A 27,157-nucleotide genomic window follows, 5' to 3' on the forward strand; every position below is an offset into this window, starting at 1 on the left:
CTTTGCAAATCCCCGGTACCTGCACCTTGTTTGAAAATGATGATCAAGTATTTTGATGCTTCATTTGAAATGTTACTAGATAAAATCAAGATTACTACCCCCTCCCGGGCCCTTAAAACAAGTACTGTGTAAGAATAAATAGAATATTGTGAGCTTCTATTTAACTTGGCCACTATTTATATTTGTAACTCAGCAAGCTTCTTAGTGAAGGACAGTGTCTTCCAAGGACTTCAGAGACGTTACAGTCTAGAACAGCTTGCTTCTTTCTCTGTCTACACTTACTGATTACATGTGGGGAAACCAAGGCCTAGAAAACTTCCTTCTTCTGCATATCAGTCCCAGGCATGCAATAGATGCTTAAATAAATACTTGGTGAATGGATTAGCTAGAAGTAAGAATACTTTGGCTATTATTCATTACTTCGCAAAGTGTTGGAAAGCAATCGAAATTATTTTCCTTTCCAGCTGGGCTGTGCTCTTAAAAATAGTGAGTGTGTATGGATGAAAATAATCATGAGATGTGTTGCCATGTACCCAAGGATAATTGGCTCACTTACCTGTTTACAGATTATTCACATTGGAGATCATATTCATAGCTCCAGAATAGTTTTTTTTCTGACACCCAATATAATCCTGGGCCTTCTCCTTCCTACTGTTACCTGGCGTGGGCTTAGGAAACCCAAACTAAATTTAAAACCAGCCTAAACAAATATGCAGATCAGCTCCAGGAATCAAAGGCTGAAAAAAATCAGTCCAGCAATGACTAGTTTGGGGATTAGTTTATAATAACTGTGCTACTGATTTTATTTAATGTGGAGAGTTGGGAACTACCAGTATTTAAAAACATGATTTAAATAGATAGTGCTGGAAACTATGTTAGCAGATCGAGCCCTCAACTTCTTCCATTTCTATGCATAGGTCTTTACCTCACAAAACCTACTACAAGCACCAGTCTCCCTGGTGGAAAGGTATATGGAAGATTCATTCATTCTCTCTTTCATTCATCCATTCACACATTCACTCATTCATCATACAGTGGGTAATTTTTACTTAAACATGCTCAAGATATTGTGGCAGAATAAAAATCAAGTAGACATACATTCAGTAATTAAATCATTTAAAGTTTAGTGGAAAAGAAAGTCTAGTGAGTATATGCATACTTAAAATTTTTTTTTTCTGCATTTGATTCTTTCTTCTATCCCATTAGACTGGTATGCTAATAACTGCTCTGTTTCATGATTGTGCCTCAAAGTTGCATGTTGATAGTAAGATATGCCTCGTGAAAGTTAGACTCTGGCTCAATTACTATTCAGTCCATGCCCATTTTCACCTGATAGTCCTGTGATTACCAGCATGTGTTTATGAGGAAATTGGCTAGAATCATTAGAGAAAAGAATGACAGTAGCTGTCTCAAATGGGGAGACCAAGCTCTTAATTTGATTGAAGGGATGACCTTTCTGTGTGTTGGCCTCCCTCTGAGCCCTGTTGAATAAAACCAGACCTGCCTTTTGAGCTGGCTGGTGGTAGCTGTGTAATTCTCATAAAACAATGCAAAATTTGATGTTCTTAAAGTTTAGATTTCAGTGCATGGGCACTTTCAGGTGGAATTATGTTTTAAAGCCGTTCGTTCTGTTTCTCATTTTGGATTTCCTCTTCTGCACCCCCTGGACCATTGCAGGAGGATCGTGCAGCAGATCACCAGGGTGGTCCATTCAAGCTGCAGATTTGTCTGTCATCTTCGGACAGCAGGCTCGTCCTCCACAGCCACTGCAGGAGAGTGCGTCACCCATCAGGTGAGAGTTTTGCGATGCTCTCTAGTTTCCATCTGAGGATAAAGTCTGACCTGGGAAAATCGCCTACTAGCCGTACTTTAGCACTTTGTAGACTGTTCAAGATAATTGTTCTTTGCAAACTGTATTGTGTGGGAAATTGAGAAATCGCCAAGAGAGGTTTCTTTAAAGCTCGGATTAGAGTATTTCTCTTTTTGATTTATTTGGTTTATGAAGTAGTCTACCTCTGACTTTGTGGATGGTCGATTATCGTGTGTGTTGGGCTGGAACCTGCTCATTTTAATTGTCACCTGTTCTTCAAGCTGGTGAGAATGTTTTGCTACCAAATGGTTGTCTTAAGTCACGTTTTAGGTTATTGTGGTGGTATGACCCTTGTGTAGGGAGACGGGGTCGTTTGTTCGGTAGCAACCCATATTTGTTGGATCTCGAATTTCTCTGTGTCTGTTTGGATTTTACAACTTCCTGATTTCTGTACAGTAAATTTTTCTCATCTGGAGAGTCATGCAGACCCAGGGTGGATGCAGGATTGATGACTCATGGTTCTCTGTTAAAGGGAAGACAAGAGGAGAGTGCCTACATGAAATCAGGAGACCATGGAAGTTAGTTAGAAGTTGGGGCAATAAGGGCTTGGGAACACTGGTATTCGCAACCGGAGGAGATTGTGAAATAGATCCCTTCTCTCTGTTTGCCTTGGGAGTAGTCCTGCTCCAAGCTGTGGAAATAGACTAGTTCAGAGGTTCCCGAGCCTGGCTGGGCACCAGAATCACCGGGACAGGTTAAAAAAAATAGAATAGGGGCTCCACCCTAGATCTACTGAATCAAAATGAACCTTAATGGTCTCTTGGAGTCATACTGATGTTCCACAGCTTTGGCAAAGGCTGGATCAGGTGGTCTCTGGGCAGCTCTTCCTGAGTCATGTTGGATTTCCTTCCTTGGTGAGATGCACAGTCCACTTTTACCAAACCTCACATACAAAACTCTGGATTTTCAGCTGATGTTTAAGAGGTGAATACTTGCTTTATCAAAATGTTCATTTTGAAACTGATTCAGTAGATTTCTTTAAATAAAGAACCGCCCCCCACCAACCCCGGGCTTCTAAGATCCAGTTTTTAACTTCCATATAAATTCCATGGTATTTGAGATAAGAGCGCAGGGCTCTGGAACCAGCCTGTCTGAATTTAAAATCTAGAGCTGCCACTGTGAACTTGGGCAGCCCTGTAACCTTCCTATTCCTCAGTTTCTTCTGTGTAAGATGGAGATAATGTTAGACGTTTCTCTAGGGCTGCTGTGAGGATGGAATGCCGTAATATTTGTACACTGGGCAGAATAGTACCTGGTATATGGTTTATGATCCATGAACCTGTGCTGTCACTGTGAACCTGTGACTTGTCTTGACAGGGTGATTGTAATGTTCTTATTTGGTTATGGTTGCTTCTCAACTATACATGACTCGGAATAAGTAAATATCCCTGTACCTTGGTCTTTGGACCAACATTGTAGATATTTGCAGCCCTGCAAAGCCAACGGGCCTTTTATTTATTTTTCTGAACTTTGTGTTAGTCTACCTTGATTCCTGATGCAGGTTGCCTATGTATTGTTTTTATACTGTAGGATGAACTGCTGAGTTGCAGGCATAAGTGACGTCACTTGTGGTCTGAGTAAAAACACACACATACCTGAATGCCGGAAGTACTGTGCCTCAGAAAGGGGGGTCAGTAAAGTCCTACTGGGGGGCAAGGCAGGGGAGAGAGGAAGTTATCATACACATTCTATCCTTGTGAAATATGGAACTGAGTACTTTACATTTTATGGGCTGTGGGTTGGGGAAAGCGTCTTTCAAAGGAGATAGAACAACTCTAGAATTCTGTGCAGAGTTAAGTCTCATAAGGCCTACAAGTGTCAGCTCCGTTGAAAGGGGTGCGATGTCTTATTGCTAATTTCTCTGTTAGGGGTATTATCCATTTTAGGCAGAAAATCCTCACCTTGAAGTTTTGGGGGAAGTGGCTTAATTGCATATGTGGTTAACACATATGCAATTTTTTTTAACCTGTGGTGTTTAAAGAGAATCATGTGTTAAAACAGGAATGTCTCAAGAATTTATTGTGAAAAAAACGGGCAGCAAACAGTCCTATCTCTTGGTCAGTATGTGTAGCTTATTGAGAAGAGATCCAGGTTTTTATAGTACATAGTACAGTATATTAAGTGTCATAGGAATACTCATATTACTGACAAAGCAGTGCAGAGTCACCTTGAGTTTTAAGCAGCTGACATTTCCTAGGATCGCATTTAAAGGAAGCTTATAAGCATTAGCTAAATGTTTTGCATAAATAATGGCCTCATTACAGTCCTCACAATTGATGGCTAAATGTAAGCAAGGAAACAGTATCATTCATGTTGTACTCTGGTATACTCATTAAGGTTTTTTCTTTTTTAAGAAAAATAAAACCTAGATTACAGTTATTTCTGGTTCTAGCTATTTTATTAATACAATACAGCTATAGCAGTTTATGACCTACCTCATTTACAGGCACGGTCTATGTAAAGAAATGATTCATTCATTTATTCACTGTGTATTTTTTTTTTTTTTTACTACTGCACAGAGTGAGTAAGAGCTACTAGGAGGAGGTTATATTCTTCGTGGTCAAGTAGGGGGAAGAAGAAATGCTCTGAAATAACTAATGCAAGGCAGAATGGGGTGGGTTGTACTTACTGGGGCAGGTTCTAACACAGAAGGAATTCAGAATGATGCTGAGTAGGATGATGGGGAAAGACCTGGAGGAGGAGGGACAATTTGAGTTGAACTCTGAAGACTGGTTAGCATTTCTGTGGGAAGAGATGGATAGAGTGTGAGGATGACTGTTTCAGTGCCAGGGCCATAACAAGCAAGTGCATGGTATGTAATTGATGAGGTCATCGTGGCAGAAGCCCAGGTGCTGGTGGACATCTGAGTTGCTGGGGTCCGGCAGACAGTAGAGTGTGGGAATAAGATTACTGAGAGATCTGGTCTGGAGATAAATTTGGAGGAGCCGTTGGCATGAAAGTGATCCTCGAGATTGGGCTTTGGGTTCTTGTGCCTGGCAGGAAGTTTGACAGGCAGGCGGGATGAGTATATTTCAGTGATGACGTCAGCCAGAGTGGAATATGTAGAGGGAAGTAAGAGACAGTGGAGGCAGCAGAAATGGAGCATTGCTGTGGCACAGCCTTTGTATGTTTCCTGTTTAAGACCTGGGGTGAAGGGAGGGAGGATGGAGAAATTGGGATGATGCACAGGGTGGGTAATGGGGGGGGGGGCGTCTTCCCTAGACACTCAGGCACCTTGGAAACTCAGGGCTGAGCTTTAGCTCAATGAAATCTTATTGAAACCTTTATTCTTTAAGACCTTTAAAAAAATAAAAACTTGAGCTAATTTTAGCCAGATCTAACGTGTGTGTATGAAAATGAATGCTGCTTTTGAAATTCAGCGCATGCAGTATCTCTTTTCATTTAAACAAATGATCCCTCTATTTTCCTCTAAACAGTTTTATTAAGAAGATTTTCAGTGAAGCCCTGGACACACTGACAACGATTCCAGCTTTGCCTTTGATCTTTTCCACCGTGGATTTATTTATCTCATGTGATATGCGTAAATCACATTGTGCCACCTACTTGACTCTGGAGCAATTGTTCATTTGTGGCAATTCATTTATTGTACTTTGATAAATCACATTAATATGGGCGTGTTTCATAACTTTAGTGTGGACTCCTAAATGTTATTTGAGTGTGTGTGTGTTTGTGTGTATATGTGTGTGTGTATATATACATATATATATATTTCCAGCTACTAGTCACAGCTTTCTGGACAATTTGGCTTTTCATTTATACTTTATAGAAAATGTAGAGTTAGTGAGCCCTGGCTCTGGGGAGAAAGACTGCATAGCTCAAAGCGAAGGAGAAAGCTGGACATTATCTGGTTATATTGCCATTATTGGGGAGTCAGTCTTAATATAATGAAGGAATATTTGAGGATTATTTAAGATTTTTTTTTAACCTGAGTTATTTTGATGGGCTGTCTGTAGTCCCCTAAATGGCCCAGAATGAGGCTGTGACTTACCTACCTTTCATAAAAGACAAGAAGGTTAGGACAGGAGTGACAGGAATGGAGAAAACAACTCAACAACTCCAGGGGGCAGACCATGCTGTCTGCAAAGATTCAGTGAGCATATAATATGTGAGAGGCATTATGCCAACAAGACCCTAAAGGAAATATGGAGATGATCAGATGATCAATAGTCCACACTTTCTGTGTATTAACTCTTTTAATCCTCACTGCAATCCTTTGGGGTAGGCACTGCTATTATCTGCATTTCACAGGTGAGGAAACTGAAGCACAGAGAGGTTAAATCACTTGCCCAAGACTGCTCAGCTGTTAAGTGGTAGAGTCATGCTGGGACCCCAGCCTGTATTCTTTTTTTTTTTTTTTTAATTTATTTAATTTATTTATTTTTTATTTTTGGCTGCGTTGGGTCTTCGTTGCTGTGCGCGGGCTTTCTCTAGTTGTGGCGAGCGGGGGCTACTCTTCGTTGTGGTGTGCGGGCTTCTCATCGCGGTGGCTTCTCTTGTTGTGGAGCATGGGCTCTAGGCGTGCAGGCTTCGGTAGTTGTGGCACGTGGGCTCAGTAGTTGTGGCACGCGGGCTTCAGTAGTTGTGGCACACGGGCTTAGTTGCTCCGTGGCACGTGGAATCTTACTGGACCAGGGCTCAAAGCCGTGTTCCTGGCATTGGCAGGCGGATTCTTAACCACTGCGCCACCAGGGAAGCCCCCCGCCTTTTAAAAAATTTTATTTATTTATTTTTGGCTGCGTTGGCTCTTCATTGCTGCACGTGGGCTTTCTCTAGTTGCGGCGAGCGGGGGCTACTCTTCGTTGCGGTGCGTGGGCTTCTCATTGTGATGGCTTCTCTTGTTGCGGAGCACGGGCTGTAGGTGCACCGGCTTCAGTAGTTGTGGCTCGCAGGCTTAGTTACTCTGCGGCATGTGGGATCTTCCCGGACCAAGGCTCGAACCCGTGTCCCCTGCATTGACATGCGGATTCTTAACCACTGTGCCATCAGGGAATCCCCCAGTCTGTATTCTTTTTTTTTTTTTTTTTTTTCAATCTGTATTCTTAACTGCTGCCATGCATTGTCTCTCAAGCCCTCAGCTCCTTCTGTAAGGCAAGGTGTGCCCAGGAGTAGTATTTAAGGACCCACAGCAGAGGTGCGGCCGGCTCTCAGAGGTCAGGATCAGAGAAGGTTCATGGACGATGAGCCCTCCTTTTCCAGGCGCGCCTGTCTGTTCAGGGTCACATACAGGCTGTCTTTGCTGTGTTGTTTCCCTTTCTTTCACTCTTTGTCCTCCTCCCTGAGATTCCTACGTACTTTCAATAATTATTAATTGAAGAAAATGATGACCATGGCATATGCTTATCTGTGTTTCAGGGGATTGGCTTAAGTTGGGCTCCAAATGTTTGGTGTCCAGTGATGAACTTTTGACTCTTGAAAGCGAGGTGATGAACTTTTGACTCTTGAAAGCGTTTTACTGGGTCAGTGCTCAGTTTGCAAGGTTTGGCAGATAGGAACTATTTCTCTCTGCAGTTTGATAGATGGTGGGTGGCACCCAATCCAACTCAAAGAACAAAACATGGGGTGAAAGGAGGTCACACTTAAGTCAGGGAGGCCATCGGGAAGCTCAGAGCTTGTATCCCCTCCCCTCCTCCCCCCCCCCCACCTCTGCCCCTCCTGTCCCTTCACCTCTGGTCCCTGCCCCTCCCAGGCTCATTTTCTCACCTTCACTGGACCAGTGATGAGTCTTGACCAACTCATGTCAAAAGGATAGAGAAGAAAGATCACTTTTCTCTTAGGCTGCCCAGGGAGAACTAAGAGTTTCTTTCTTACAGTTGAAGAATGTAAGTGATGATCATTTTGTAACGTGTAGAACCATCAAATCACTCTGTTGTGCCCTTGGATCTAACAGAGTGTTGTAGGTCAATTATACTTCCATAAAAGAAAGAAAATTACCAAGGATGTTTTTTAAAAAAATGTCTTCAGAGGCAAATCTTGCTTTATAGACACACAGAACAAGAGGATTTGGGATTTACCCTCTGTGCACACGTGGATGGCAGCCCCAGCCTTCATCCGAGCTGTGATCATATGTGATGCATTTTATTTACAGATTAGGAGGCTCTGACTCTGACATATGACTAACGGGGAAGCTCCTCCCTTGCAGCAGTTGTATGTCATCTGCTTCAGAGAACTAATTGCTTGGCAATTCCCCTTTGGTAATTCCCTCTTTATTTTCTGATGAGTTACTTAACAGTGACGGGCTTGTTGAGCGGAGCGTTGAGTTTAATGTGTGCTCCAGAAACTCCACTGTAGGCCTGGGGGATATGTTTTTCGAATTCTGTTTAGCTTTACTGAAGGAACACTGAAACCATTATATGGCCTGTTAATATTTCACTCAATACGAGGTTAAACGCTGAGCGGTGTGCAATTTTCCAAAAGAAATCAAATCCAGGCTTCTTTTTTTCAGTGTGCCCCTGTGCATTCGAAAATTATTAAAAAGGAATTTAATATTCATAGAATGTTTAATCCTTTTTTTCAAAATAAGATTTCAAATGGAGTAGCTTTCCAGGACACCACAGCGTGAGTGGGGTGTGGTAGAAAGCTGTTGGGCGGGTTTTGGGGAGACCGAGTTTCTTTTAACTGCCTTGCTGCAAGGTGAGGTGGACCACCCGCTCTACCTTGCTGGGCCTCAGTTTCTCCATTTACAGGAAAGAAAGCGGGTGAAAGAAGTGATCACTCAGGCCTCTTCTATCTCTAACACGGCACAGTTCCGTGAATAGATTTTATTGTAATTCTTCCTCTCGGTTCCCCCCACCCTCCCCCAGAGACCTTTGCTCTGTCAAACATCATTTGCTGTTGTTTGACTTGGTTCGGTTTTGTATTTAATTAGAATTTACATTTTCAGCTATTATTGTGTCATTATTTATAAAGTAAGTCATCAGGGGTGCCTAAAATCATTTATCACCCCATCTCTATTAGTTCCGTACCTTACCGCTTCCTCAGCTCCTTTTTCCTCTTCTTGCTACCATGCCCCAAACAACATCCATTTCTGGAGTGGCTGTGTTATCACTGGAAGGAATCTTTCTGCTAATTATGGAATAATTTTTTGTAAGGAGAGTGCAGAAGCTCTGCTCTTTGCAGTAGCATCGAGGGTCACATTCTGCTTTTAATTTACAAGTAGAAATTCTTTGGATGTCGTTTGGTTTTACCTGCAGGTGCAGATTTGAGGCTCGAGGTAATTCCTTTTTTCTTCCGCATCAACTTTCCCAGTTGGTGTGCATAGCATTACTTTGTCCTTTTGGTTCATTTGTAAACCGTTCTGTAAACCGTTCATACTGATGTCTCTTGACTCATTGAGTACTGTTTTTCGGCAGCCAGTGCAAATAGAAGAGGTGATGTTTAAGCGTGTTTCGTTTTGTTGTTTTGTTTGTTTCATAGGCAGAGAGGAAGGGAGGAGGCAATAGGGGTGTTAAAAGTGAGGGCTTTGAAGACAGGGAGGTTAAGGTTTGAATTCTGGCCCTGGCTCCTTAGTTGTGTGTCCCAGGCCACATTTCTTAAATCTGTGATCCTCAGTTTTCTCATCTGTAAAATGGGGATGGTGACAAGGTCTATCTTACAGGATTGCTGGAAGGATCAAATGAGCATTCACTGTATATTGCCTGTGGTAGGATCTCAGTACATAATTTAAAGAAAAGAAAGGAGAGGAAAGTATAGAATTTAAGGGCTGGAAAAAAAAAACAAGAACTAAGGAAAGAGTTGTATCTTTGGGGGTACTCAGGGTAGGAGGAGCCCTTCACAGCCCTTTGTGGGCAGGTTTGAATTCCAGACGGACCATTGAAACTTGGGAGAGCCTGGACCGCCTTCCCTGTTCTGGGTGTGATGTTCTACTGAAGGTCGACCTGCTCCACAGAAGAGGGTGTTAGTTGCTGTGCAATGGATAGAAATATTACATTTTAAACATCTTTTGTCTATTCTTTACTACAATAAGAGAAAACCAATGAAAGCAAAAGTTCCCTTTGATTCCACCATCCCAGTCCATAAGTTACTATTAGGTGTTGTGTTTTAGTTCTTGACAATTTAACATATATTTTCACTTTTGCTTTTTCCATTTAGCATAAACATTCTGATTTGCAACCTAGACTGTACAGTTATCCTTTGCAAGGATTATATAATATACCATCAAGTTGTTTTCTCTTAATTTAGGTTTTGTATTATTTGTGGACATTGGAGTTGGTTCTAATTGTTTACTATTATAAAACTGCAGTGATTACCTTTGTACACTTAAGTATTTTCTTAGGATACAATCACATCAGAAGGCTTATTCCTAGATGGAGGGGCCTTGCTCTGAACTGCTTTCTAAAAGACAACATTTACATTGTTACTGATGATATATGACTATGTCTTGCTTCAACCTGATTAATTGCGGGACTTACTCTTTTTTGGCTAATTTAATAGGCTTCTTGGTTTTAAAATTTGCATTCCTTTGATCCCTCTCAGTCGCAGAACATTTCCATCTGTGTTTACTTACTGATTTTCTTTTATACAATTAGCAAGCGGGAGTCTTGATAATTTCTCATCTGTGCCTATGAGCTCTTTGTGTGCTCTAGAAATTGATCTTTCTTAAAGTCATATGTACTGCAGCTGTTTCCCCAGTCCGATTGTTTTTTATTTGGATTCTCTGACTTTTTGTTGTATGCAAGTCCAAGATTTTCGATGATGTCTCTTTTCTTCTGTGATCATACCCAGGGCCAGCCTGGAAGGAAGAAGGGAGATGACTGCAGCTCACATTCTGCACCCGGCCGGCCAGCGGCTCGGCTTGGCTGGAATACTTCTCATTCTCAACTGCTCACCGCTCCCTGTTGAAACCCTAGTGCTTTTCTACTGCCCGAGGGCCCCTTTCTACGCTCCTTCCCACCTGCTCCGCACTCCTGGACCTTGATCCATCCTGGGCCAGTCTCCTAGATGTCTCGTCTCCTCTGCCCACCTTTGGGGCTCTCCGCCCTGTGTTGCTGACCCCGTTTCTCTCGGGGAGCCCTGCCGTGGGGGCCGTCCTGGGGGCCTGGCAGCCTCCCTCACGTGGGCCTGGAGAGATCAGTCAGCAGTTCCAGGCTTGGCGAGGTTGAACCCTTCTTCGAGGATCCTGGGTTGGGCTCTTCACACCTTCCGCTCACTTAGTCCGACAGGCCACCTGCTGAGGAGTGAGCTTCGCGGGTTTGATTTTCGTGCAGGTTAGACTGAGGGGCCCACTGCTGCCCGGCTTCCCTTGCTATTGTAGCTCTTCCCTGGAGAGAGCTCTGCGGGCAGGAGGGCGGGAGCACTTTCCCGGGTATGGAGCTCTGGGGGAGTCTGGTCTCCAGGCCTGAACTGGGACCAGTGGCCCCGCTGGGTTGCAGTGATTTAGGGTGTGCTGTCCCTCCTCAGTGGCCTTTCTCAATGGGCACTTGTTCTGGTCCAACCCGTTTTCCTCTCTGAGGCCAAAATGAACATTTCTTACTCTTAGACATCTGTCTGCATCTCTGTTTCACCTCCTTGGTTTTTCATTGAAGTTCTGAATCCTTAACCTGGCCCAGCAGCTTTGGGGTCCCTTGCTTATCTCCCCGGCACTGTCACTCATCTGTTGCCCCTTCTTTGCTTCAGTCATTTAGCATTTCCTCCTTCGAAGTGCCCTGTCCTTTCTTATTATGTTCCAGCTTTTGGTCGTGCTGTTTCCCCTTCCTTGACATCCAACTACCCACCTCTATCTGTGTGGCTAACTTTGCCGCATCCTTAGAATCTTGGTTTAGAGTCCTTTGCTCAGGCAGCCGAGGAACTAGTCATGTGCTGCCTGTCGGGGATTCCCAGAGCCCCCTGCTGTTCTTCTCGGCGGTGGGGGGGGGGGTTGTAACATTTTGTACCTCTTTCCCCAGCTCAGTGACAGCAGGGACAGCAAGGACTGTTTCCCCCACCCCCACCCCCAACCATTCTTGGCATTTGGCATCCAGTAGGGCTGCAATAAATGTAAGCATTTCCCCTACAATGTGGGTTTGTATGATGCAGATTGGATGCAATTTCATCTCTTTATATAGACGATGACTTACAGGATTGGAGCCAGCCCTGGGGCCTAGTGGACCACAGTGGTGGAAAAAGCTGTGGCATCTGTTGAATACCTTTGTGCATCAAAGAATGGGTGATAAAGGTGTGGCCAAAATTTATAAGAGGGCTCTCTGCTCAGGAGAAAGAAACGCCTAGTGATGAATTTTCTGGAACAAAAGCTATATGGAATAGATTGCTGGATTTGCTCAGTGATATTTAAATTTTATAGTACTACACTTATAACCACACCAAACACTATCATCATTGAGCTTCAACACAGGAAAAAAATGTCTAAAACTGTCTTTCTTTGCAATGAAAAAATTCCTGTTGTATTTCGATGATGTGAGAGGATTCTTAGAAACACCGCTAACCTGTGGGATGAATGAGTGGATTTGAGGTTCACCTCCTTAACACCTGTCCTCTGCTTTGATCAGTCTCCCTTACATGCTCTTGTGACCCTGCTCTCCGATTCAGGTGAAAGTTCTTGGTGGGATAATTTTCCCAAGGAGATCATTTTATCTGGAAGAGAGTAGTTCTGGAGTCTTAAGCAAGGTTGGTCAAGTGGAGGTAAAGCACGCCATGGACCAGGGAGCCCTGAAACCCTCCTCTGCGTGACCCCACCCAGGAGGAATGGGGCTGGTGGGGTCTGACCGTGGTGTCCCTGCCCCTTTGAGTTGGCGGGGACAACCTCCTGTCTCTTGCACATGAGTTCGTCTAGAAGTTGCCCTGTTGGTGGTGGGTGAAAATACCTTTTCCAGGGGGAGGGTGTCCATTGGTGATCACTGATGTGAGGGTCTGCATGCTTCTGATGGAGGTTCTGACAGGTATGGAAAAGGGTCTGACATTAGAACCGAGGCCTGGGCCCATCGTCCACTGCAGCGCCCCAAAGCCCTTTCTACCTTGCTCTGTTCTGGCAAGTTCCAAATGGGGGCAGAAAGGACTCTGGATGAATTTTGTTTTGATTGTTCTTCCCCTTTTCAAGGCTCCATGCTGTAATCCAGACCATTGAGAAGTATGACACCAAGTTGTAGCTTTTTTGGGGAGACAAGCTTTTTATAAGGAGCTGGGAAAAGAATGTTTCCCTTTGGCTGCTGACTCTGGTGCCTGATCTGACACTTTTCATAAGATTAGCAGTTTTGTTCCTTTTGTAAGTGGTTGTAGGCCCATAAGACAAGTTGTCTATTATTTGTTGACAGGAGAAAAGATTATCTAGTTTTTATTTAGAAATCTTCTTCCATAAAACCTTGTTTTCTGTTGCATTTGAAAGAAATACAGTGATAGCATCTAAGCCCAAATTTTGATGTTTTACTTTGGCTTTTCCTGTTCTGCTGAAGCCTCTGTAACCCTTTGTACCGCTCTCTACTCTTCAGAAGGAACAGGTTATATATTTTTTTCCATCTCAGAGTCATCCAAATGAACAGGACTGTTTTAATAGTTTGTGTAAACAGATGCAAAAAAAGGGGGAAGACTACTTTCTTTCTTTTTTTTTTTCCCCTCCCAGCAAGATTTAGATCCATTTTGGTCATCCTAGAGATTAGAATAGGCCAATGTGAGTAAGAAGCAATGTGAAATGAAAAAAAATATTTTTGCATGTGTCCTTGAAACATGTGTCTTACCCAGGAGTATTGAGCCTTCTCCAAACAAAACTCTGGAAGTCACAGTTCATAGCATCTTTAAGCCCTGGAGAGAGGGTTATTAATCTATGAAAATGAACAAACACTAGCTGTTTGCTATTCTGCTGTGCAGAGAACATTCAGTGACCTGACTAATCTGAGTTTCTTTCTCTAAGTGCTGCACTTTTTACTCTTTACCCTGAAGTCTCAGGAAACAATTTCCTTAAAAAAATTTTTTTAAACTTTTCCATTTTAAATGTGCAGGGTCTTCAAAGACTTCACTGGGATGAAAGTCCTGTGTTTTCCTGTTGCTCTTATAGGACTAGTCACAACTACCCTTTTCTCTTGGTGGTGTTTTGCAGTCTGGGCCTCTGATTTAGTAAACATAGCCCTAAGGACCACAGTCATCTGGACCATGTGCAGTGGCTAGTGTGTCATGGGTCCATCTCAGCTGATAATAGCATATCACAGGAGTCAGAGTGCCTTGTATGACTGGTTGCCCTAGGCAGTCCTAATGATCCCTAGAGCAGAGAATATCCTCTTCCTTTTCTAGAGGAGGAAACAAAACCTAAGAGGTTGACAGATTTGCTAGGTTTCAGGGCTAAAACACACATGGCTTGTGCTGTCACCCGGGCCTTCCGACTTGCATGAAGTTCAGTGCTTTCTCCATCACCTTGTGAAGCCAAGATCCCCCAGGCCTTATGCAGTTGTGTCTCTGAAGCTGTAGACTGAAAAGACAGAACTTTGCTTCATCGAAGGGGCCTAATAGAGCAGTTTTGAGATGGAGCTGGAAAGATGGAGAAAGACAAGAGTACAGCCCCTTGAATGTACACCATCCCCTCTTACCTCTTATAAATTTTGACGTTAGTTTTTGTAGTGCCTAAGCTTGAACTTGACGGATAGGTAGAGAGTGTTTTTTCTTCTGCAGCCACTACACCTTTAAAGTTAAGCTTCTCGAGCTATATATATTTCCTTTAATGCATCAGTGTCAGCAAAGTTAAAAACATCAGGAAATTGTATTGATCTCATCCATGGAATCTTGAAAACTGATGCCATCTTCTCTGGGAAGTTCTTTCCTATGTGGGTGGGAAGGCATTACAGTCAGGTCACTTGCATATTGGTAGGTCCCTCCTGTCTTTCTGCTGGATGCTACAGAAGAGGGTAGAGGAAGCTCACGCAGCCCCCCGTGAATCAGATGTATGCCTCCTGGTCTGGAGAGAGCCAGTGCGAGACACTGAGTTGCTTTCATGATGGGTATCTGCTGTCCTAGGACATCTAGCAGTTAATCTTTTAGTAAAAATCACCATCCATCTCTTGATGCCAGAAGCATGTATAGTAAGTGTTATGAAGCCTTTTCTGTCTTTGCAGAAGTAATTGGTGCTGACAGCCGTGCTGTTGGTTTCAGAAATACTTGGAATCTGATTCTCTTTGAGACTCACAGAAGCTAGATTTTATATGTGGAATCCTCCTCAGTGATTCTGCAAACCAGACAAAGGCCATCTCTCTTGTAGGCCTCCTCCCCGCAATCTCTTTACAGCTTTTTCCTAGGAGTCAAGGCGCTATAGCCTGGCTGGGGAGTTTTGCTTGGTGACGGAGTAGCTAAGAATGTTTCTCTCTAACAGGTCACAGAGAGTGCTGGTGGACATCTCTCCTTGCCCCAAGATCTTCGGTGGAAGTCCACGGGACTTGGTGTCTGTGCCGTTCAAAGTATATATGAACTCTCCAGGAGGCATAATGCGTCACCATTTAATTCTGGGCCACCCTAAAGGATGACACCCAGCTTCAGAGACCACTTCTTGGACATCATCCCTGAGATCCAGTGTTTTAGCTCCCCATTGTCTGAAATCCGTTTCTGACCGAGTTTGAGCTGCCTTATAGGCTTAGGCATTCAATGGCCAGGACCATGTTGCAGCTACACACCTTTTGTCCCTTTCAGAGCAGCAGCTCGCTCTGAAGCTCTTGTTGAGTCTTTTACACAGATATGCTAGAAAACAGGCACCAACCCATTCTTTCCATCTTGGCATTTGCCCACAAGCCTGGTCCTGGGATGACCTGGAGCAGAGAGGCAGTGGAGGATAAATTCATCTTGTACAGACTTGTTCCTGCTAGTTCTAGCCTGTCTCTCGCCACAGATCTAGCTTTTAAATCCTCAAGTGATTGGTTTTGCGTAGGAATGTGTGGATTGTTGGATCGCAGTAATTTTCTCCCTGGATTTCTAGTGTTTATATAAGCAGATGTATATAAAAAAGGTTCTATCATTGGTGTAAACAGCAGGGCCTATTTTTAATAGTTACAGGTGCTTAAAGGTGGTGCAAAATAAAAATGTAAGTTTTTTTTTTTTTTTTTTTTTATTGCAAGTTGCAACACAACCAAAAGTCTATATTAATGTTTTGCCAGGAAAGGGTCAACACGGAAAATTTGCAACAAAGACAAACTAGAATAGAACCAGTGCAAACAGAAGCTGACAAATATATGCCCCATGTTGGGAGTTCAGCCCCTGGAATGTTATGTAGGACAAAAGGAATGGAAGAGGTATTTCAGTAACATTTTGTTCTGTGTCAAAAACCTTGTGAAATATAAATCTGCTGTGTATTGGAGAATGGATACAGCAGTTGATTCAGGTTGAATAGCTTTCATTTAACTAGAGTATCCCACAGAAAGCCGTTCTTGTTCTGACAACCATAGTTTTGTTTTTCTTGACTTAAAGAAAATTGAATTCATGTTTACATATTTTATAGGATTGTTTTATGGACAGAGACCCAGGTCAAATCCCATCCCAGCACAGTGGCTGTTGTTATAGCAAATAGAAACATTTCTAAATGAAATAAAAACCATTTCTAAGCCATGGCCTGTGGCCCATAGTAATCATACTACATTGGTGTTATGAAACCGTTTGCAACTATCAGTAATTCAGTCGTAGATGTGCTTTTTTTCTAATTCTGTTTTTTAAAAAATATTCTAGTCTCTTGCCAACACACATACCCATGCATATACTTCACTGATTTGCATAGTAGAGAAGGAAGAATATGAATATGTATAATAGGAGTCAACTTTATTTTGGACTTTCTGGAACAGATCACTTTTTTTTCCTCCACATGATGGCTCCCTGAATTGCTTCCAATTATTGAACTTTCATAATTGCCCACAACTCTGTCTGTGTCCTTCTAAGGGTCTTGCCATGTCAACCAACCCAGCCAAAAGCTAGTAGCCAGTGATAGGGGTTTAAGAAGCTGAACTTCAGAATACCCCTGCAAAGGGTATTCTGTTATTCTCCATTTCTACACTTCTCAAGAAGAAATTAGGTGCTTGTTGTTTAGTTTTTTCAGTTTCCAGATCATTCTGGCATTGATCTTGGACTCATTTGCAAACTATTACTCCTGAAACATTTTGGCTCTCTGTGGCCTATGGTTCAGTAGAATCTGAGGTTTTCCAGGTACATCAAAGACTTAAATTTTAGGGAAATTGATCAAAAGAAAACTTCTCTAGGAATAAATGTCTTTTAGGTTTTAGCCCTATACTACCTTCAAGGTTCTTAACTGGATGCCTTATATTTTATTTCCCTTCTGTATTTATACTAATTTGCTACTTGGGTTTACTGTTTTCTGTTTGGAAACAGCTTTTGAAAAGTAACACAGAGCTTAAAAATATAAAACAGTTCCAACCTGCTCCATTCTTACCTTGACTCTCTTTTCTGCCTTATTGCTAGACCACTGCTTCTCTTTCTACTTCTCTTCTGGGATTTTATCTTGCTCAGCGATTCTAGTGTGTGATTCTGAATTCTATGGTTTGAGTTTCCTGACCAACTTCTCCTTGCATCTGAGTCTATTTCCTGTGCGTAAAGCTTTGGCATTCCATTCTCCGATCCCAGTCAAAAGTGAAACTTTTAGTGCTAATAAGATTAGTCCTTGTGACACTATTAATTCTTTACTCTCCATTTCTCACTCCATTGTTATTTCTCAAAGACCAACATTTCTTTGTCATTAAGAACGTCATTAGGAGATGGTAACTACACTTAATGTGATCATTTCACAGTGTGTACAAATCTTGAACCGTGATGTTGTACACCTGAAACTAATGTAATGTTTTATGTCAGTGATACCTCAATTTAAAAAAAAAAAGAGGAGAAAGAAAAAAAAAGAACTTCATTTTGGTGTCACTTCCTTAAGACCTCCTGGATTTTCGTTTTACTGATACACTCCACAGCTTCAAACTGCAGGAACCATCAACAGGTCTTTGACAAATTAGTTGTCCCTACACATGGTTTACAATATTACACTTGCTGTTTAAAAATAATTAAGCTTCTCTCAGTGTTCTTTGCTGTGGGTCAGGAACTTTACTTGCTTTGCCATCCAACACAGAAGTTAATCACAAATGGGTCCTCTGAACCAAATAATTAAAAATAGAGCAAAGTTTCTGAACCAGGCGGTTGGCAGAAAAGTCTGTACTTCCATCTGTGCATGGTTAGGAAAATATTTCATGATACTGAAATAGCATCAAGCCTTGCTCTCTTTTGTGTGAGAGTGTATCTGTGTGACTGCATGTCATTCAGTGCTCTGAATGTTTGTTTGACAGTTAGCTAATCTTATATATATATATGTCACTGGCAAAGAAACAGGAAAGCAAATCCAGGTGTTCTGTGCATACATTCTTTATTTGCTGGTTTCTGTGAAGGGAGAATGGTCTTGCTTTTGCTTTTCTGTTTAGTGAAAGTTTTCTCTAAGCACGTGCTTCAGAAACTTAAACAGCATTACATTTTGACTTGAAAATCTTTATGTCTTTTGATTCTCTGTCTATGAATAACCTTTGCTAATAACTTTTAGGAGCTGTTCTTAGGTGAAATGCTGATGGATCTATTTCAGTTTGGAATGTGGACGATTAGGAGTTTCTGCTCTCCGGAAGGAGACGTATGCCTGGAATATATATCAAACTCATAAACACTGTATGACAGAGGTACAGACATGCAAGTGACTGATTTTGAGAGAAATTTAATCCTTCAATTTGGATTTTCCTTTGTTTTCACCAGTAATCAGTAACTTATCAAATATGTTCAGTTTTGGCCAGTTCTAAACCTATGCAATGACTTTAAAAGTATATTTTCTATTTATAAGGTTCTAATTGCTATATAAAATAAAGATTATTCCCCTCTGGTATTTCTCTATTGCAACTATCTCTCTTTATCCCTGGAAAAGTCTTAGTTTTTGGTTGATTTTCTTTCTCCCAGGAGAGCCACTGTATTAAATAACAACTAATGCTCAATAAATACACCAAAGGGAGATTAAGGAATTACTAAGAGAAAAAAAAAAAAGGAAATGTCTTAATTTTCTTCCTTTGGCTCTGAAACATACGTATTTCTCAGAGTCACCAGTTTCTTTATGCTTCCGGACACTTAGAGCCTAGGCATACTCTTAATACTGTGATAATAGAATTAAATACTGAAATTAAGAGCTGTGGATGGACCATGCTCACATAAATTGAAATTAAGGAAGGAGGAATATCTTCAATAAATGTCATTATTAATGTAGCAGCTAATTCTTGAGTTCAGCTATGAAGATCAACTAAAGTTGATGATAGTCTGATTATTTAGGCAGTTTGTCATTTATGAAATTTAAAACTTCATAGTTTGATTATTGAGGTACTTTGTCATTCATGAAACTCAAAATTTAATAGTTTGATCATTTGGGCAGTTTGTCATTCATGATGTTTAAGAGACCCTACACATCTTTCTGTCCAACCTCCTGAATTTACATTCAACTTAATTTTGTTCATTTCTTGCAAACCTACTATGTGCAAGGCACAATGCCCAGAGGGAACACTGAAGCTGAATAAATTGTGGCCGGTGGCTTCAAACAAATCAATCTTTGATTTCCTTTTCAATATTATTGGGGGAATAGCTTTTATTTATTTTTATTTATTTATTTTTAAATTTTATTTTTGGCTGTGTTGGGTCTTCATTGCCGTGCGCAGGCTTTCCTTAGTTGCAGCGAGCGGGGGCTGCTCTTCGTTGCGGTGCGTGGGCTTCTCACTGTGGTGGCCTCTCTTGTTGTGGCTCACGGGCCCTAGAGCGCGGGCTCAGTAGTTGTGGCGCACGGGCTTAGCTGCTCCGTGGCATGTGGGGTCTTCCCGGACCAGGGCTCGAACCCGTGTCCCCTGCATTGGCAGACGGATTCTTAACCACTGCGCCACCAAGGAAGCCCGGGATAGCTTTTAAAAAGAGACACATGGATTTTGCTAATTGTTATTATTTGCTAATGTAAGATATTAGGATTTAACTTATTTTCTGCACTCTGAATACTCATAAGGGCGAACGGTAGATGTCCTATTTTTTTTTTTTTTTTGGCCGTACTGTGTGGCATGAGGGATCTTAGTTCCCCGACCAGGGATCGAACCCCTGCCCCCTGCACTGGGAGCATGGAGTCTTAACCACTGGACCGCCAGGGAAGTCCTGAATGGTAGATGTCTTTAGACTTTAAAGTTAGTGCTGGATTGATCTTCTCTTATACGAGACAGCTGACATTGCTGATATTAATTAGACTCCCCGGAAAGGGTGCCTGGGTACTCAAGTTCTTCACACTTTGCTTGTGGGAGTGTTAAATTTGTTTCTCTCATTCATTTCGGCATCTTCTGGACAACAGTATATGGCCTTTCAGTTTAAAAAACTGCATTTGATTGTTGATATCTTTATTCAATAAATCATTTGGTTGGCGAATATTGATTTACCAGATTCATGATCCAAAACACGAGAAACAGCGCACGCACTAAAGAAAGGTCATTGTGCAGAGAACCTATCGTTTTAATAATAGTAACGGCTAGCTGGCATGTTGAGGATTTAGGGTATGTCAGTGGCTGTGCTGATCACTTAATCTTCACAGTAAACCTAGTTGGTAGTTATTATCTCCACTCAACAGATAAGGTAACTGGGTTAGTAGCTTGCCCAAGGTCACACAACTCATACGTGGGAGGACTGGGATTCAACTCATACCATTTTCACTTCACACCCTATGCTCTTAACTAATTATACTTTATCGCTTACCACCCATGCCATCATGAGACTTGCAAAATTGCTTTCATGAATGTGAGGTATATACAAAAGCATAGTTGCAAACCAAGATAAACTATAAAGAATAAGGATTCAGTGAGCGCTCAACTAACTCTCCACCCAGATTTCATAATGACCATGAATTCGATGTCCTCTCTGTGGGGTCCTCCCCCATCACGTCACCCTTCTTCCCACCTCAGAAGTAGCCACTAAAGAAAAATGATGTTTGAAAACATCTTTAACACAAGTGCACAAAAACGTATCCCCAGCCAGATGCTTATTTTGTTTTCCCTCGTTTTTCTCGTCTCTCCTCGCTGCTCGGTCATCTCTCTGACTTCTTCCTTCTTTTTCTCGCCATTGTGGGGCATGAAGAGGAACTGAGTCAGATCTGCATAAAAAGGTTAGGGAGAGTGTCCTCTGCTGTGATGTGCAGGCCAAAGTGCCATGACTAGGATGGGGGATTTTGTGGTGGGGTGATAGTTTCTTTCTCTCAAAGGACGCATCCGCTCCCAAGCAAAGCGTGCTCTGGAGGGATGCTAACAGACAGATCTGAGGGGGTGATTTAATGTGGCTGGGCTGACACATCTCTAAAAAGCTTGTCGGGTTATAAGTCACAAATATTAGCCATACAGACATGTGGTTCCTGAATAGTGTGACTCTTAAAATAGCGATACGTTTTTGGTAACCAATGTGAGGGCACTTCATAACACAATCAAAAGCCATTGAGTAGAACATGTTAAGATAGTGTAACCTTGTTGTCCCCTAATGCTTGAATGCTGTCTTTCAGCAAGTAGTAATACCTTGTACAATATGTAAAAATCAAAATGGGTTCGGGCCTGGTGGGAATAATATAATTCTTTCATCAGTTGGAAAGTACATTCTAATAATTAACTACATTAAAAAAATAAGCAAAGGAGGTTTTTGGTTTTTGTTTGTAAATCGTACTCTGTTGCATGAAATTTTTTCCAAGGGTCATACAATTCTGTAGGAGAAGGTGGCAATTTAATGCACTCTTAGCTATTAAGGGCTTAGAGCTAGGTTACTTATAAGTTACTCCCATGTCATTACAAAAATATGTAATGAATTTAAAAGATTAAAAATAATCACATCTAGTTGAACATAAAAGTGCTTATAAAGGCATATGTGTGTATCTGTATGTAGTCATTTGCACATACACATTTATATATGTATGTCTTGTATTAATATTTTTCTGGTGTTGCATGCGTTTGTAGGTATAGATATAGCATGCTCTCTTTACAGAACTAATGTTAGGGGACCCTTTTATGAACCAACTATATGATTTGGAGCTTTATCAAATGTGATTTTTTCAAAGGTCACAATTTTGGCCTGTAATGAAAAGCAGTATAGTATTGAGGTTAAAGTGTGTGTATGTGTCTGTCTGTCTATATCTTCTCCCTCTCATCTTTTTGCTTAGAGAAAAATCTATGCTCAAAGATACCAATGTGCCTACTAATAACTTCAAATATGAAAAAAAGAGCTACATATGACACTTCTTTGCAGTTTTGTACATTGTCTCAAAAACATGCTGTAAAAATATGGAAACTAGAAAAATCTTGGCAAATGTAGCCTAAGAGTGTAGCTGATTTAAAAGCTGCATTTGAGTATTCTAAGTACGGTTCTGTGACAGCTATTACTATAGGAATTGGCACAGCTAAGAAAATTTACACTTTAATACTTTAGAGCAAATAATTGCTTAGGATGCTTTAAATAGCACAGGAAATGTGTAGAGTGTTTACTTGACATTTGTTATATTGAACACTAATACTGAAACAGATTCTTTGACCACAGAGAATGCCAGTGTAGGTGGGATGGGGGTAGACGGGAGAGAGAGACAGACAAAAAACAGCCAGCATGATTAGATAAAAATAAAATGGCAAATGAGCTTTTTCATGATAGAGCTATAGCAGAAAAATAAAATGCCCATTTGTTCGATCAAGTTGTCTTGGAGTGTGGTAGCAGAAAGCAAAGTAAACAACTCCCTGGGGTTAGGTTTCTCCTGGTTTTAAGGTCCTGAAGTATGCTCAAGGCTCTCTTCAAAGCCTTCCAGCCCTTGGCTACTCTGGTTTAATTTTTAAGGTCCTGAAAGCGAGAGGAATGACCTCCCTTTTTATAAAACAGAAAGAAAAAAAAAATCCCTCTTGTTATCTGTTTAATCTGCACACGCTTGTGAGTGTTTTTTTACGATAGCTCTGGCGCCCTCATTTCTCAGTGCAGCTCAGTACTTGTGATGTTTTTCCCCCCCGAATGCATCTTGCACTCCCAGAGCCTTCTTTTCACCCTTGCCAGGCACAGTTCATGCGATTCTTACCCTAGGACGGGGTCTAGTGCAGTTGAGTGCTGCCCTAAATGCAGAGCATTTCTTTTCGTACCAACTGCATACCATGCAGTGTGATTCAGCTGCATTTAATGGGAAGAAAATAGGATATACTTTAGGCTGCTAAATCCTGTCCCATTCATATATATTTGAGTCAATTGTACAGTGTCTTAAAGGGAGTTTTAAATGCCTATGTTAAAAACGAATTGGTATGTGTGATAGGTCCAAGAATGTGAAATTGTGCAATGTTAATGAAATTTGTTAAAAGCTGCTTCCTTCTAGCTTGTCAACATGAGCCGCTGTAAAATACCCCAAGGGAATTTTGAAAACGGCAATCAAGAGTCAAAACTTCACAGTGCAGTGTGGCCCGGCACCCAGAACACTCTGTGGTGGAGAGGCTGTATTTATGGCTTTTCCACTGACTGGAGAGTTGACCTTGAATAAATCATGTTTAACTTCTCTGTGCTTCAGTTAGCTTTTGAAAGACATGTGTGGTTGTGTACAGCCAGTGGGAAGGCAATAACTGAAGTTCCCAACAAAAGGAGAACTTGAAGGAAAATTTTATTATAAAAGAGCCGTGGGCACGAATGCAGGCCTTATGTAGGGTACTATAAATAAGTCTTGGTACACATGGCTCCTAAGAAATGTAGAGTGTTTTATTCTAATACTTTTCCTGTATTTTGTAGAATTAAAAAAAAAAAAATATATATATATATATTGTTTTACCTTTTAATTTCAGAAAGCTTTGTGTTCAGACATTTTTTTTCTATAAGTGCCACCTTATATAAACGGATTTTTTTTTCTTTAGAATGTTACAATTTCAATTGTAATCGAGCAGTAACAAATTTCATTTAATATACAAAGACATTTATTTTTATTTTTAAAAGGGCATTCCAAGTTGTTATTTATTTTAAAAAGTTTATTTCTTTTTAGTCTGTTGCTACCCCTGCAGTGATCTCAGTGGTTTTTCATTCATCCGGGGAGTAAGGAAGAAGAATGTCCAACATTTAATACGCCTGAAACACTAGCAAGCACAAAACACTTAAGTACCCATGTGACTTATGGTCAGTGGGCCTGCTTCCCCTTCCTAGTGTGTCAGCAGTCAGCTGGAAGGACTGGAATCCATAGGCGAAAGTAAGATACAACCATGGGGATTGAGACTCAAAGGAGGGCTTTTTAGTTTGTGGTGCCCAGAGCCGCACATCATTGTAGGAAGTTGTCGGGTCTCAGTAAACCAGTGGCTGATAGGTCCCCCTAACCCACATCTCCCTGGTCAAGCCCTGGCAGTTAATTGCCTCATTTAAGTTACATTGTTGTAAAAGGGACATAAGTACTGCAGGTCTAGATGCTGCAATTTGAACAAAAGGTTATGAGCTTTCCATGTTACTGAGAGCCTAACTCTGGAGTCTCAGGTGGAGTTGTGCTGTGTGTAAATATAAGCCTCCAGCTCTGAGCTTAAAGAAAACATTTCAGAGAAAGCCAGAGAAAAAGCTTATAGATTTAGCACCATATCCATGACTCACTTTCTCTTTGCTCTTTCCGTACAGCTGTTACTCATTTTACCTCGAACCCCACAAGAAGGCTCCTTGTGATGTTTTCCCTTTGACTGCTTTGCCAAAAATATAAATACATGCCTTGGGAGAATAAGGGTGAGAGAGAGAAGAGACAGAGGTCACAATTTTTTAAAAAATTTATTTTATTTTTGGCTGCGTTGGGTCTTCGTTGCTGCGCGCGGGCTTCAGTAGTTGTGGCTCGCAGAGCACAGGCTCAGTAGTTGTGGCGCACGGGCTTAGTTGCCCCGCGGCACGTGGGATCTTCCTGGACCAGGGCTCAAACCCGTGTCCCCTGCATTGGCAGGCGGATTCTTAACCACTGCGCCACCAGGGAAGCCCAAGGTCACAATTTTTAATCCTGGTTCTGCTGATAACAAGCTCCATGACCAGATACTTTGTACAAAAAAGGAGGATGGTTTTGAAATTTGTTCTCAGTTGCCAGATGGCAGCCATCTCTCTGTAGAAGGGCTTGCCTCAGATGTCCACTGTGTTTGGATTGCTGAGGTACCACTTGGATCAGCTCTCCTGGGCTTTTGGAAGTAGCCCTGGAGGTGGTGACAGCAGCCTTAAGAATCCTTAGCAATTGGGACTGAATTACCAGGAGAACAGGAAGGGATAAAGGCTATGTGGTAGGGAACAGGGTGCCAAGCTCTTCTGAAGCTGCTATTGAAACTTGGCCTGTTATGCCTGTGTGTTCAGTTATCGTTGGATATCCCAGGATTTTCTATCTCCTGTGATACGAATACCAGCCCTGCCATTTACTAGCTTGGTCAAGTCACTTAATGCCCCCGTTTCTTCATCTGAAAAGTGGGGATTATAATGAACACGAGGATTAAATAAATCAATATATGTAAGACACTCAGAAGAGCACTTGGTACCTGGGAAATGCTGTTGATGTGTACTGTTGTCATGTTATTGTTCTCCTTTGGGGTTTTCTAATTTATCTGTGTAGTGTTTAGGGCAGAGCGCCAGGCATGTGGGAGGTGGTGGTGGTGGGGTTGGTGAGAGGGTGACCGAGCGTGGTAGAGAGTGTGGACATCATCTGGTGTCCACCCCAGGTCTCAGCCTTTGCCTGGGCATATCATGTTTATTTCTGACCACCAGGCTTGGCTCAGATTCTTCCCTCACCCCTCTGCCTTCACGCCCACATTCTGCCCCGCCGTGAACGTCCAGCATGAGCCTCCCCTCCTCCAGGACGGAAAGGTTTCCCCAGCTGTTTCAGCCTAAACCAGTCTCCTTCCCCACTTCCCTCAGTTCCTGTGTACTTGTCTGCACAGCTCGTTTTATCATGTCATTATTGCTTCATTCCGTTTCTTAGAGGTCTTGCTTCTCAGTCAGCCTCCATGTGACTGGGGGCTCTTGCCGCCTCTCAGGGTCCAGGGCAGTGAGGCAGAAAGAGCAAGGATCAGGGAGGAAAGGAACCTGCTTCCCTCTCTCTCATAAACTCAGCATGCTCACAGCATTTGATCTCTCTAATCCTCAGAGCTTTGCAGGTAAAATGAGGGTCTGGACTAAGTGACCTGTGAATTTTCCCTTGCGGCTTCATCGTTTGAGAGTACTGCAGATGTGCATAAATCTGTGTGGAAGGAGTGAACGAATGTCCACTCTCCAGTTGCTCAGGACAGCTTTAGTTATTTTTGTGCCCAGTAGCATCTCTGCTTGGTGAATGGAAGAAACGGTCTGTGTGATGAAGGTTTCACTTTCATTGGACAGAAATTTTGTTCGTTTTGATCCTTTCATGGTCTGAATTCGTGTCCACATCTGAGTTTATATTAGTAATTTGCCAGTGAAAAAAGATTTTCTGTGCTAAAAAGTAATACAAATTATATCACAGACAAAATGTTGAGTACATTAGAAAGGAAAAGAGTACACAAGAAAGCACTTTAGAAGTCCCTGTTTGCATGCATTGCTATTTTATCTATTATAATATAAATATAAAGCTCTCATAGTGTATTCACTTAATAATTTATTGCTCATTTTGAAGTTTTTCTGTAAGTACTTAAGAGATTTAAAACTTTTTTTTTATTGAAGTTTAGTTAATGTACAGTATTATATGTTACAGGTGTACAATATAGTGATTTCACAATTTTTAAAGGTTATACTCTATTTATAGTTATTATAAAATATTGGCTGTATTTCCCGTGTTGTGCAATATATCCTTATAGCTTATTTTATAAATAATAGTTTGTACCTCTTAAACCCCTACTCCTATATTGCCCCTTCCCCCGTCCTCCTCCCCACTGTTAACCACTAGTTTGTTTTCTCTATCTGTGAGTCTGCTTCTTTGAAACTATATCTCTTTTTCAAAGTTTATAATTTGGGCTTATTTTCTTATTCATGTTAGGCATCTTATCTGAATGCAATTTACCGAGCACGTATTATTATTTTTGGTATGTTAGGAGAATTGATATATATATATATATATATATATATACACACACACACACACACAGTAGCTGAAATTTCTAGCATCAAGTCTTAATAGTTTGGAATTATTTATGCATTTCATTTATTCCTCTTCCCTAATCATCTACATCTGGATCAAAAATTGATTGTTCCTTTATCATATTTAAGGCATCTGTTTACTTTATGATTTTATGAATATTTGAAAATTTTGAACTTACTGATCTTAATTTACTAGGGCAAGAGAGAGGGAGGGAGAGATAAAAAGAGACGGAATGG

General features: G+C 41.5%; 1 protein-coding gene across 3 annotated transcripts in view; it reads left to right on the top strand.

The window, feature by feature from the left end:
• The window catches only part of ATXN1 (ataxin 1), a 432,099-nt gene that overhangs the window by 7,753 nt on the left and 397,189 nt on the right, over window positions 1-27,157 (top strand). For all 3 annotated transcript variants that reach the window (XM_082345422.1, XM_082345423.1, XM_082345424.1), the window contains exon 3: window positions 1,678-1,792. The gene's annotated coding sequence lies outside the window, so the exon portion shown is untranslated. The remainder of the gene's footprint in view (window positions 1-1,677; window positions 1,793-27,157) is intronic.

This window comes from Balaenoptera borealis (genome assembly GCF_965194805.1).
Source record: "Balaenoptera borealis genome assembly, chromosome: 12".
In the NCBI taxonomy this organism is placed as follows: Eukaryota; Metazoa; Chordata; class Mammalia; order Artiodactyla; family Balaenopteridae; genus Balaenoptera; species Balaenoptera borealis.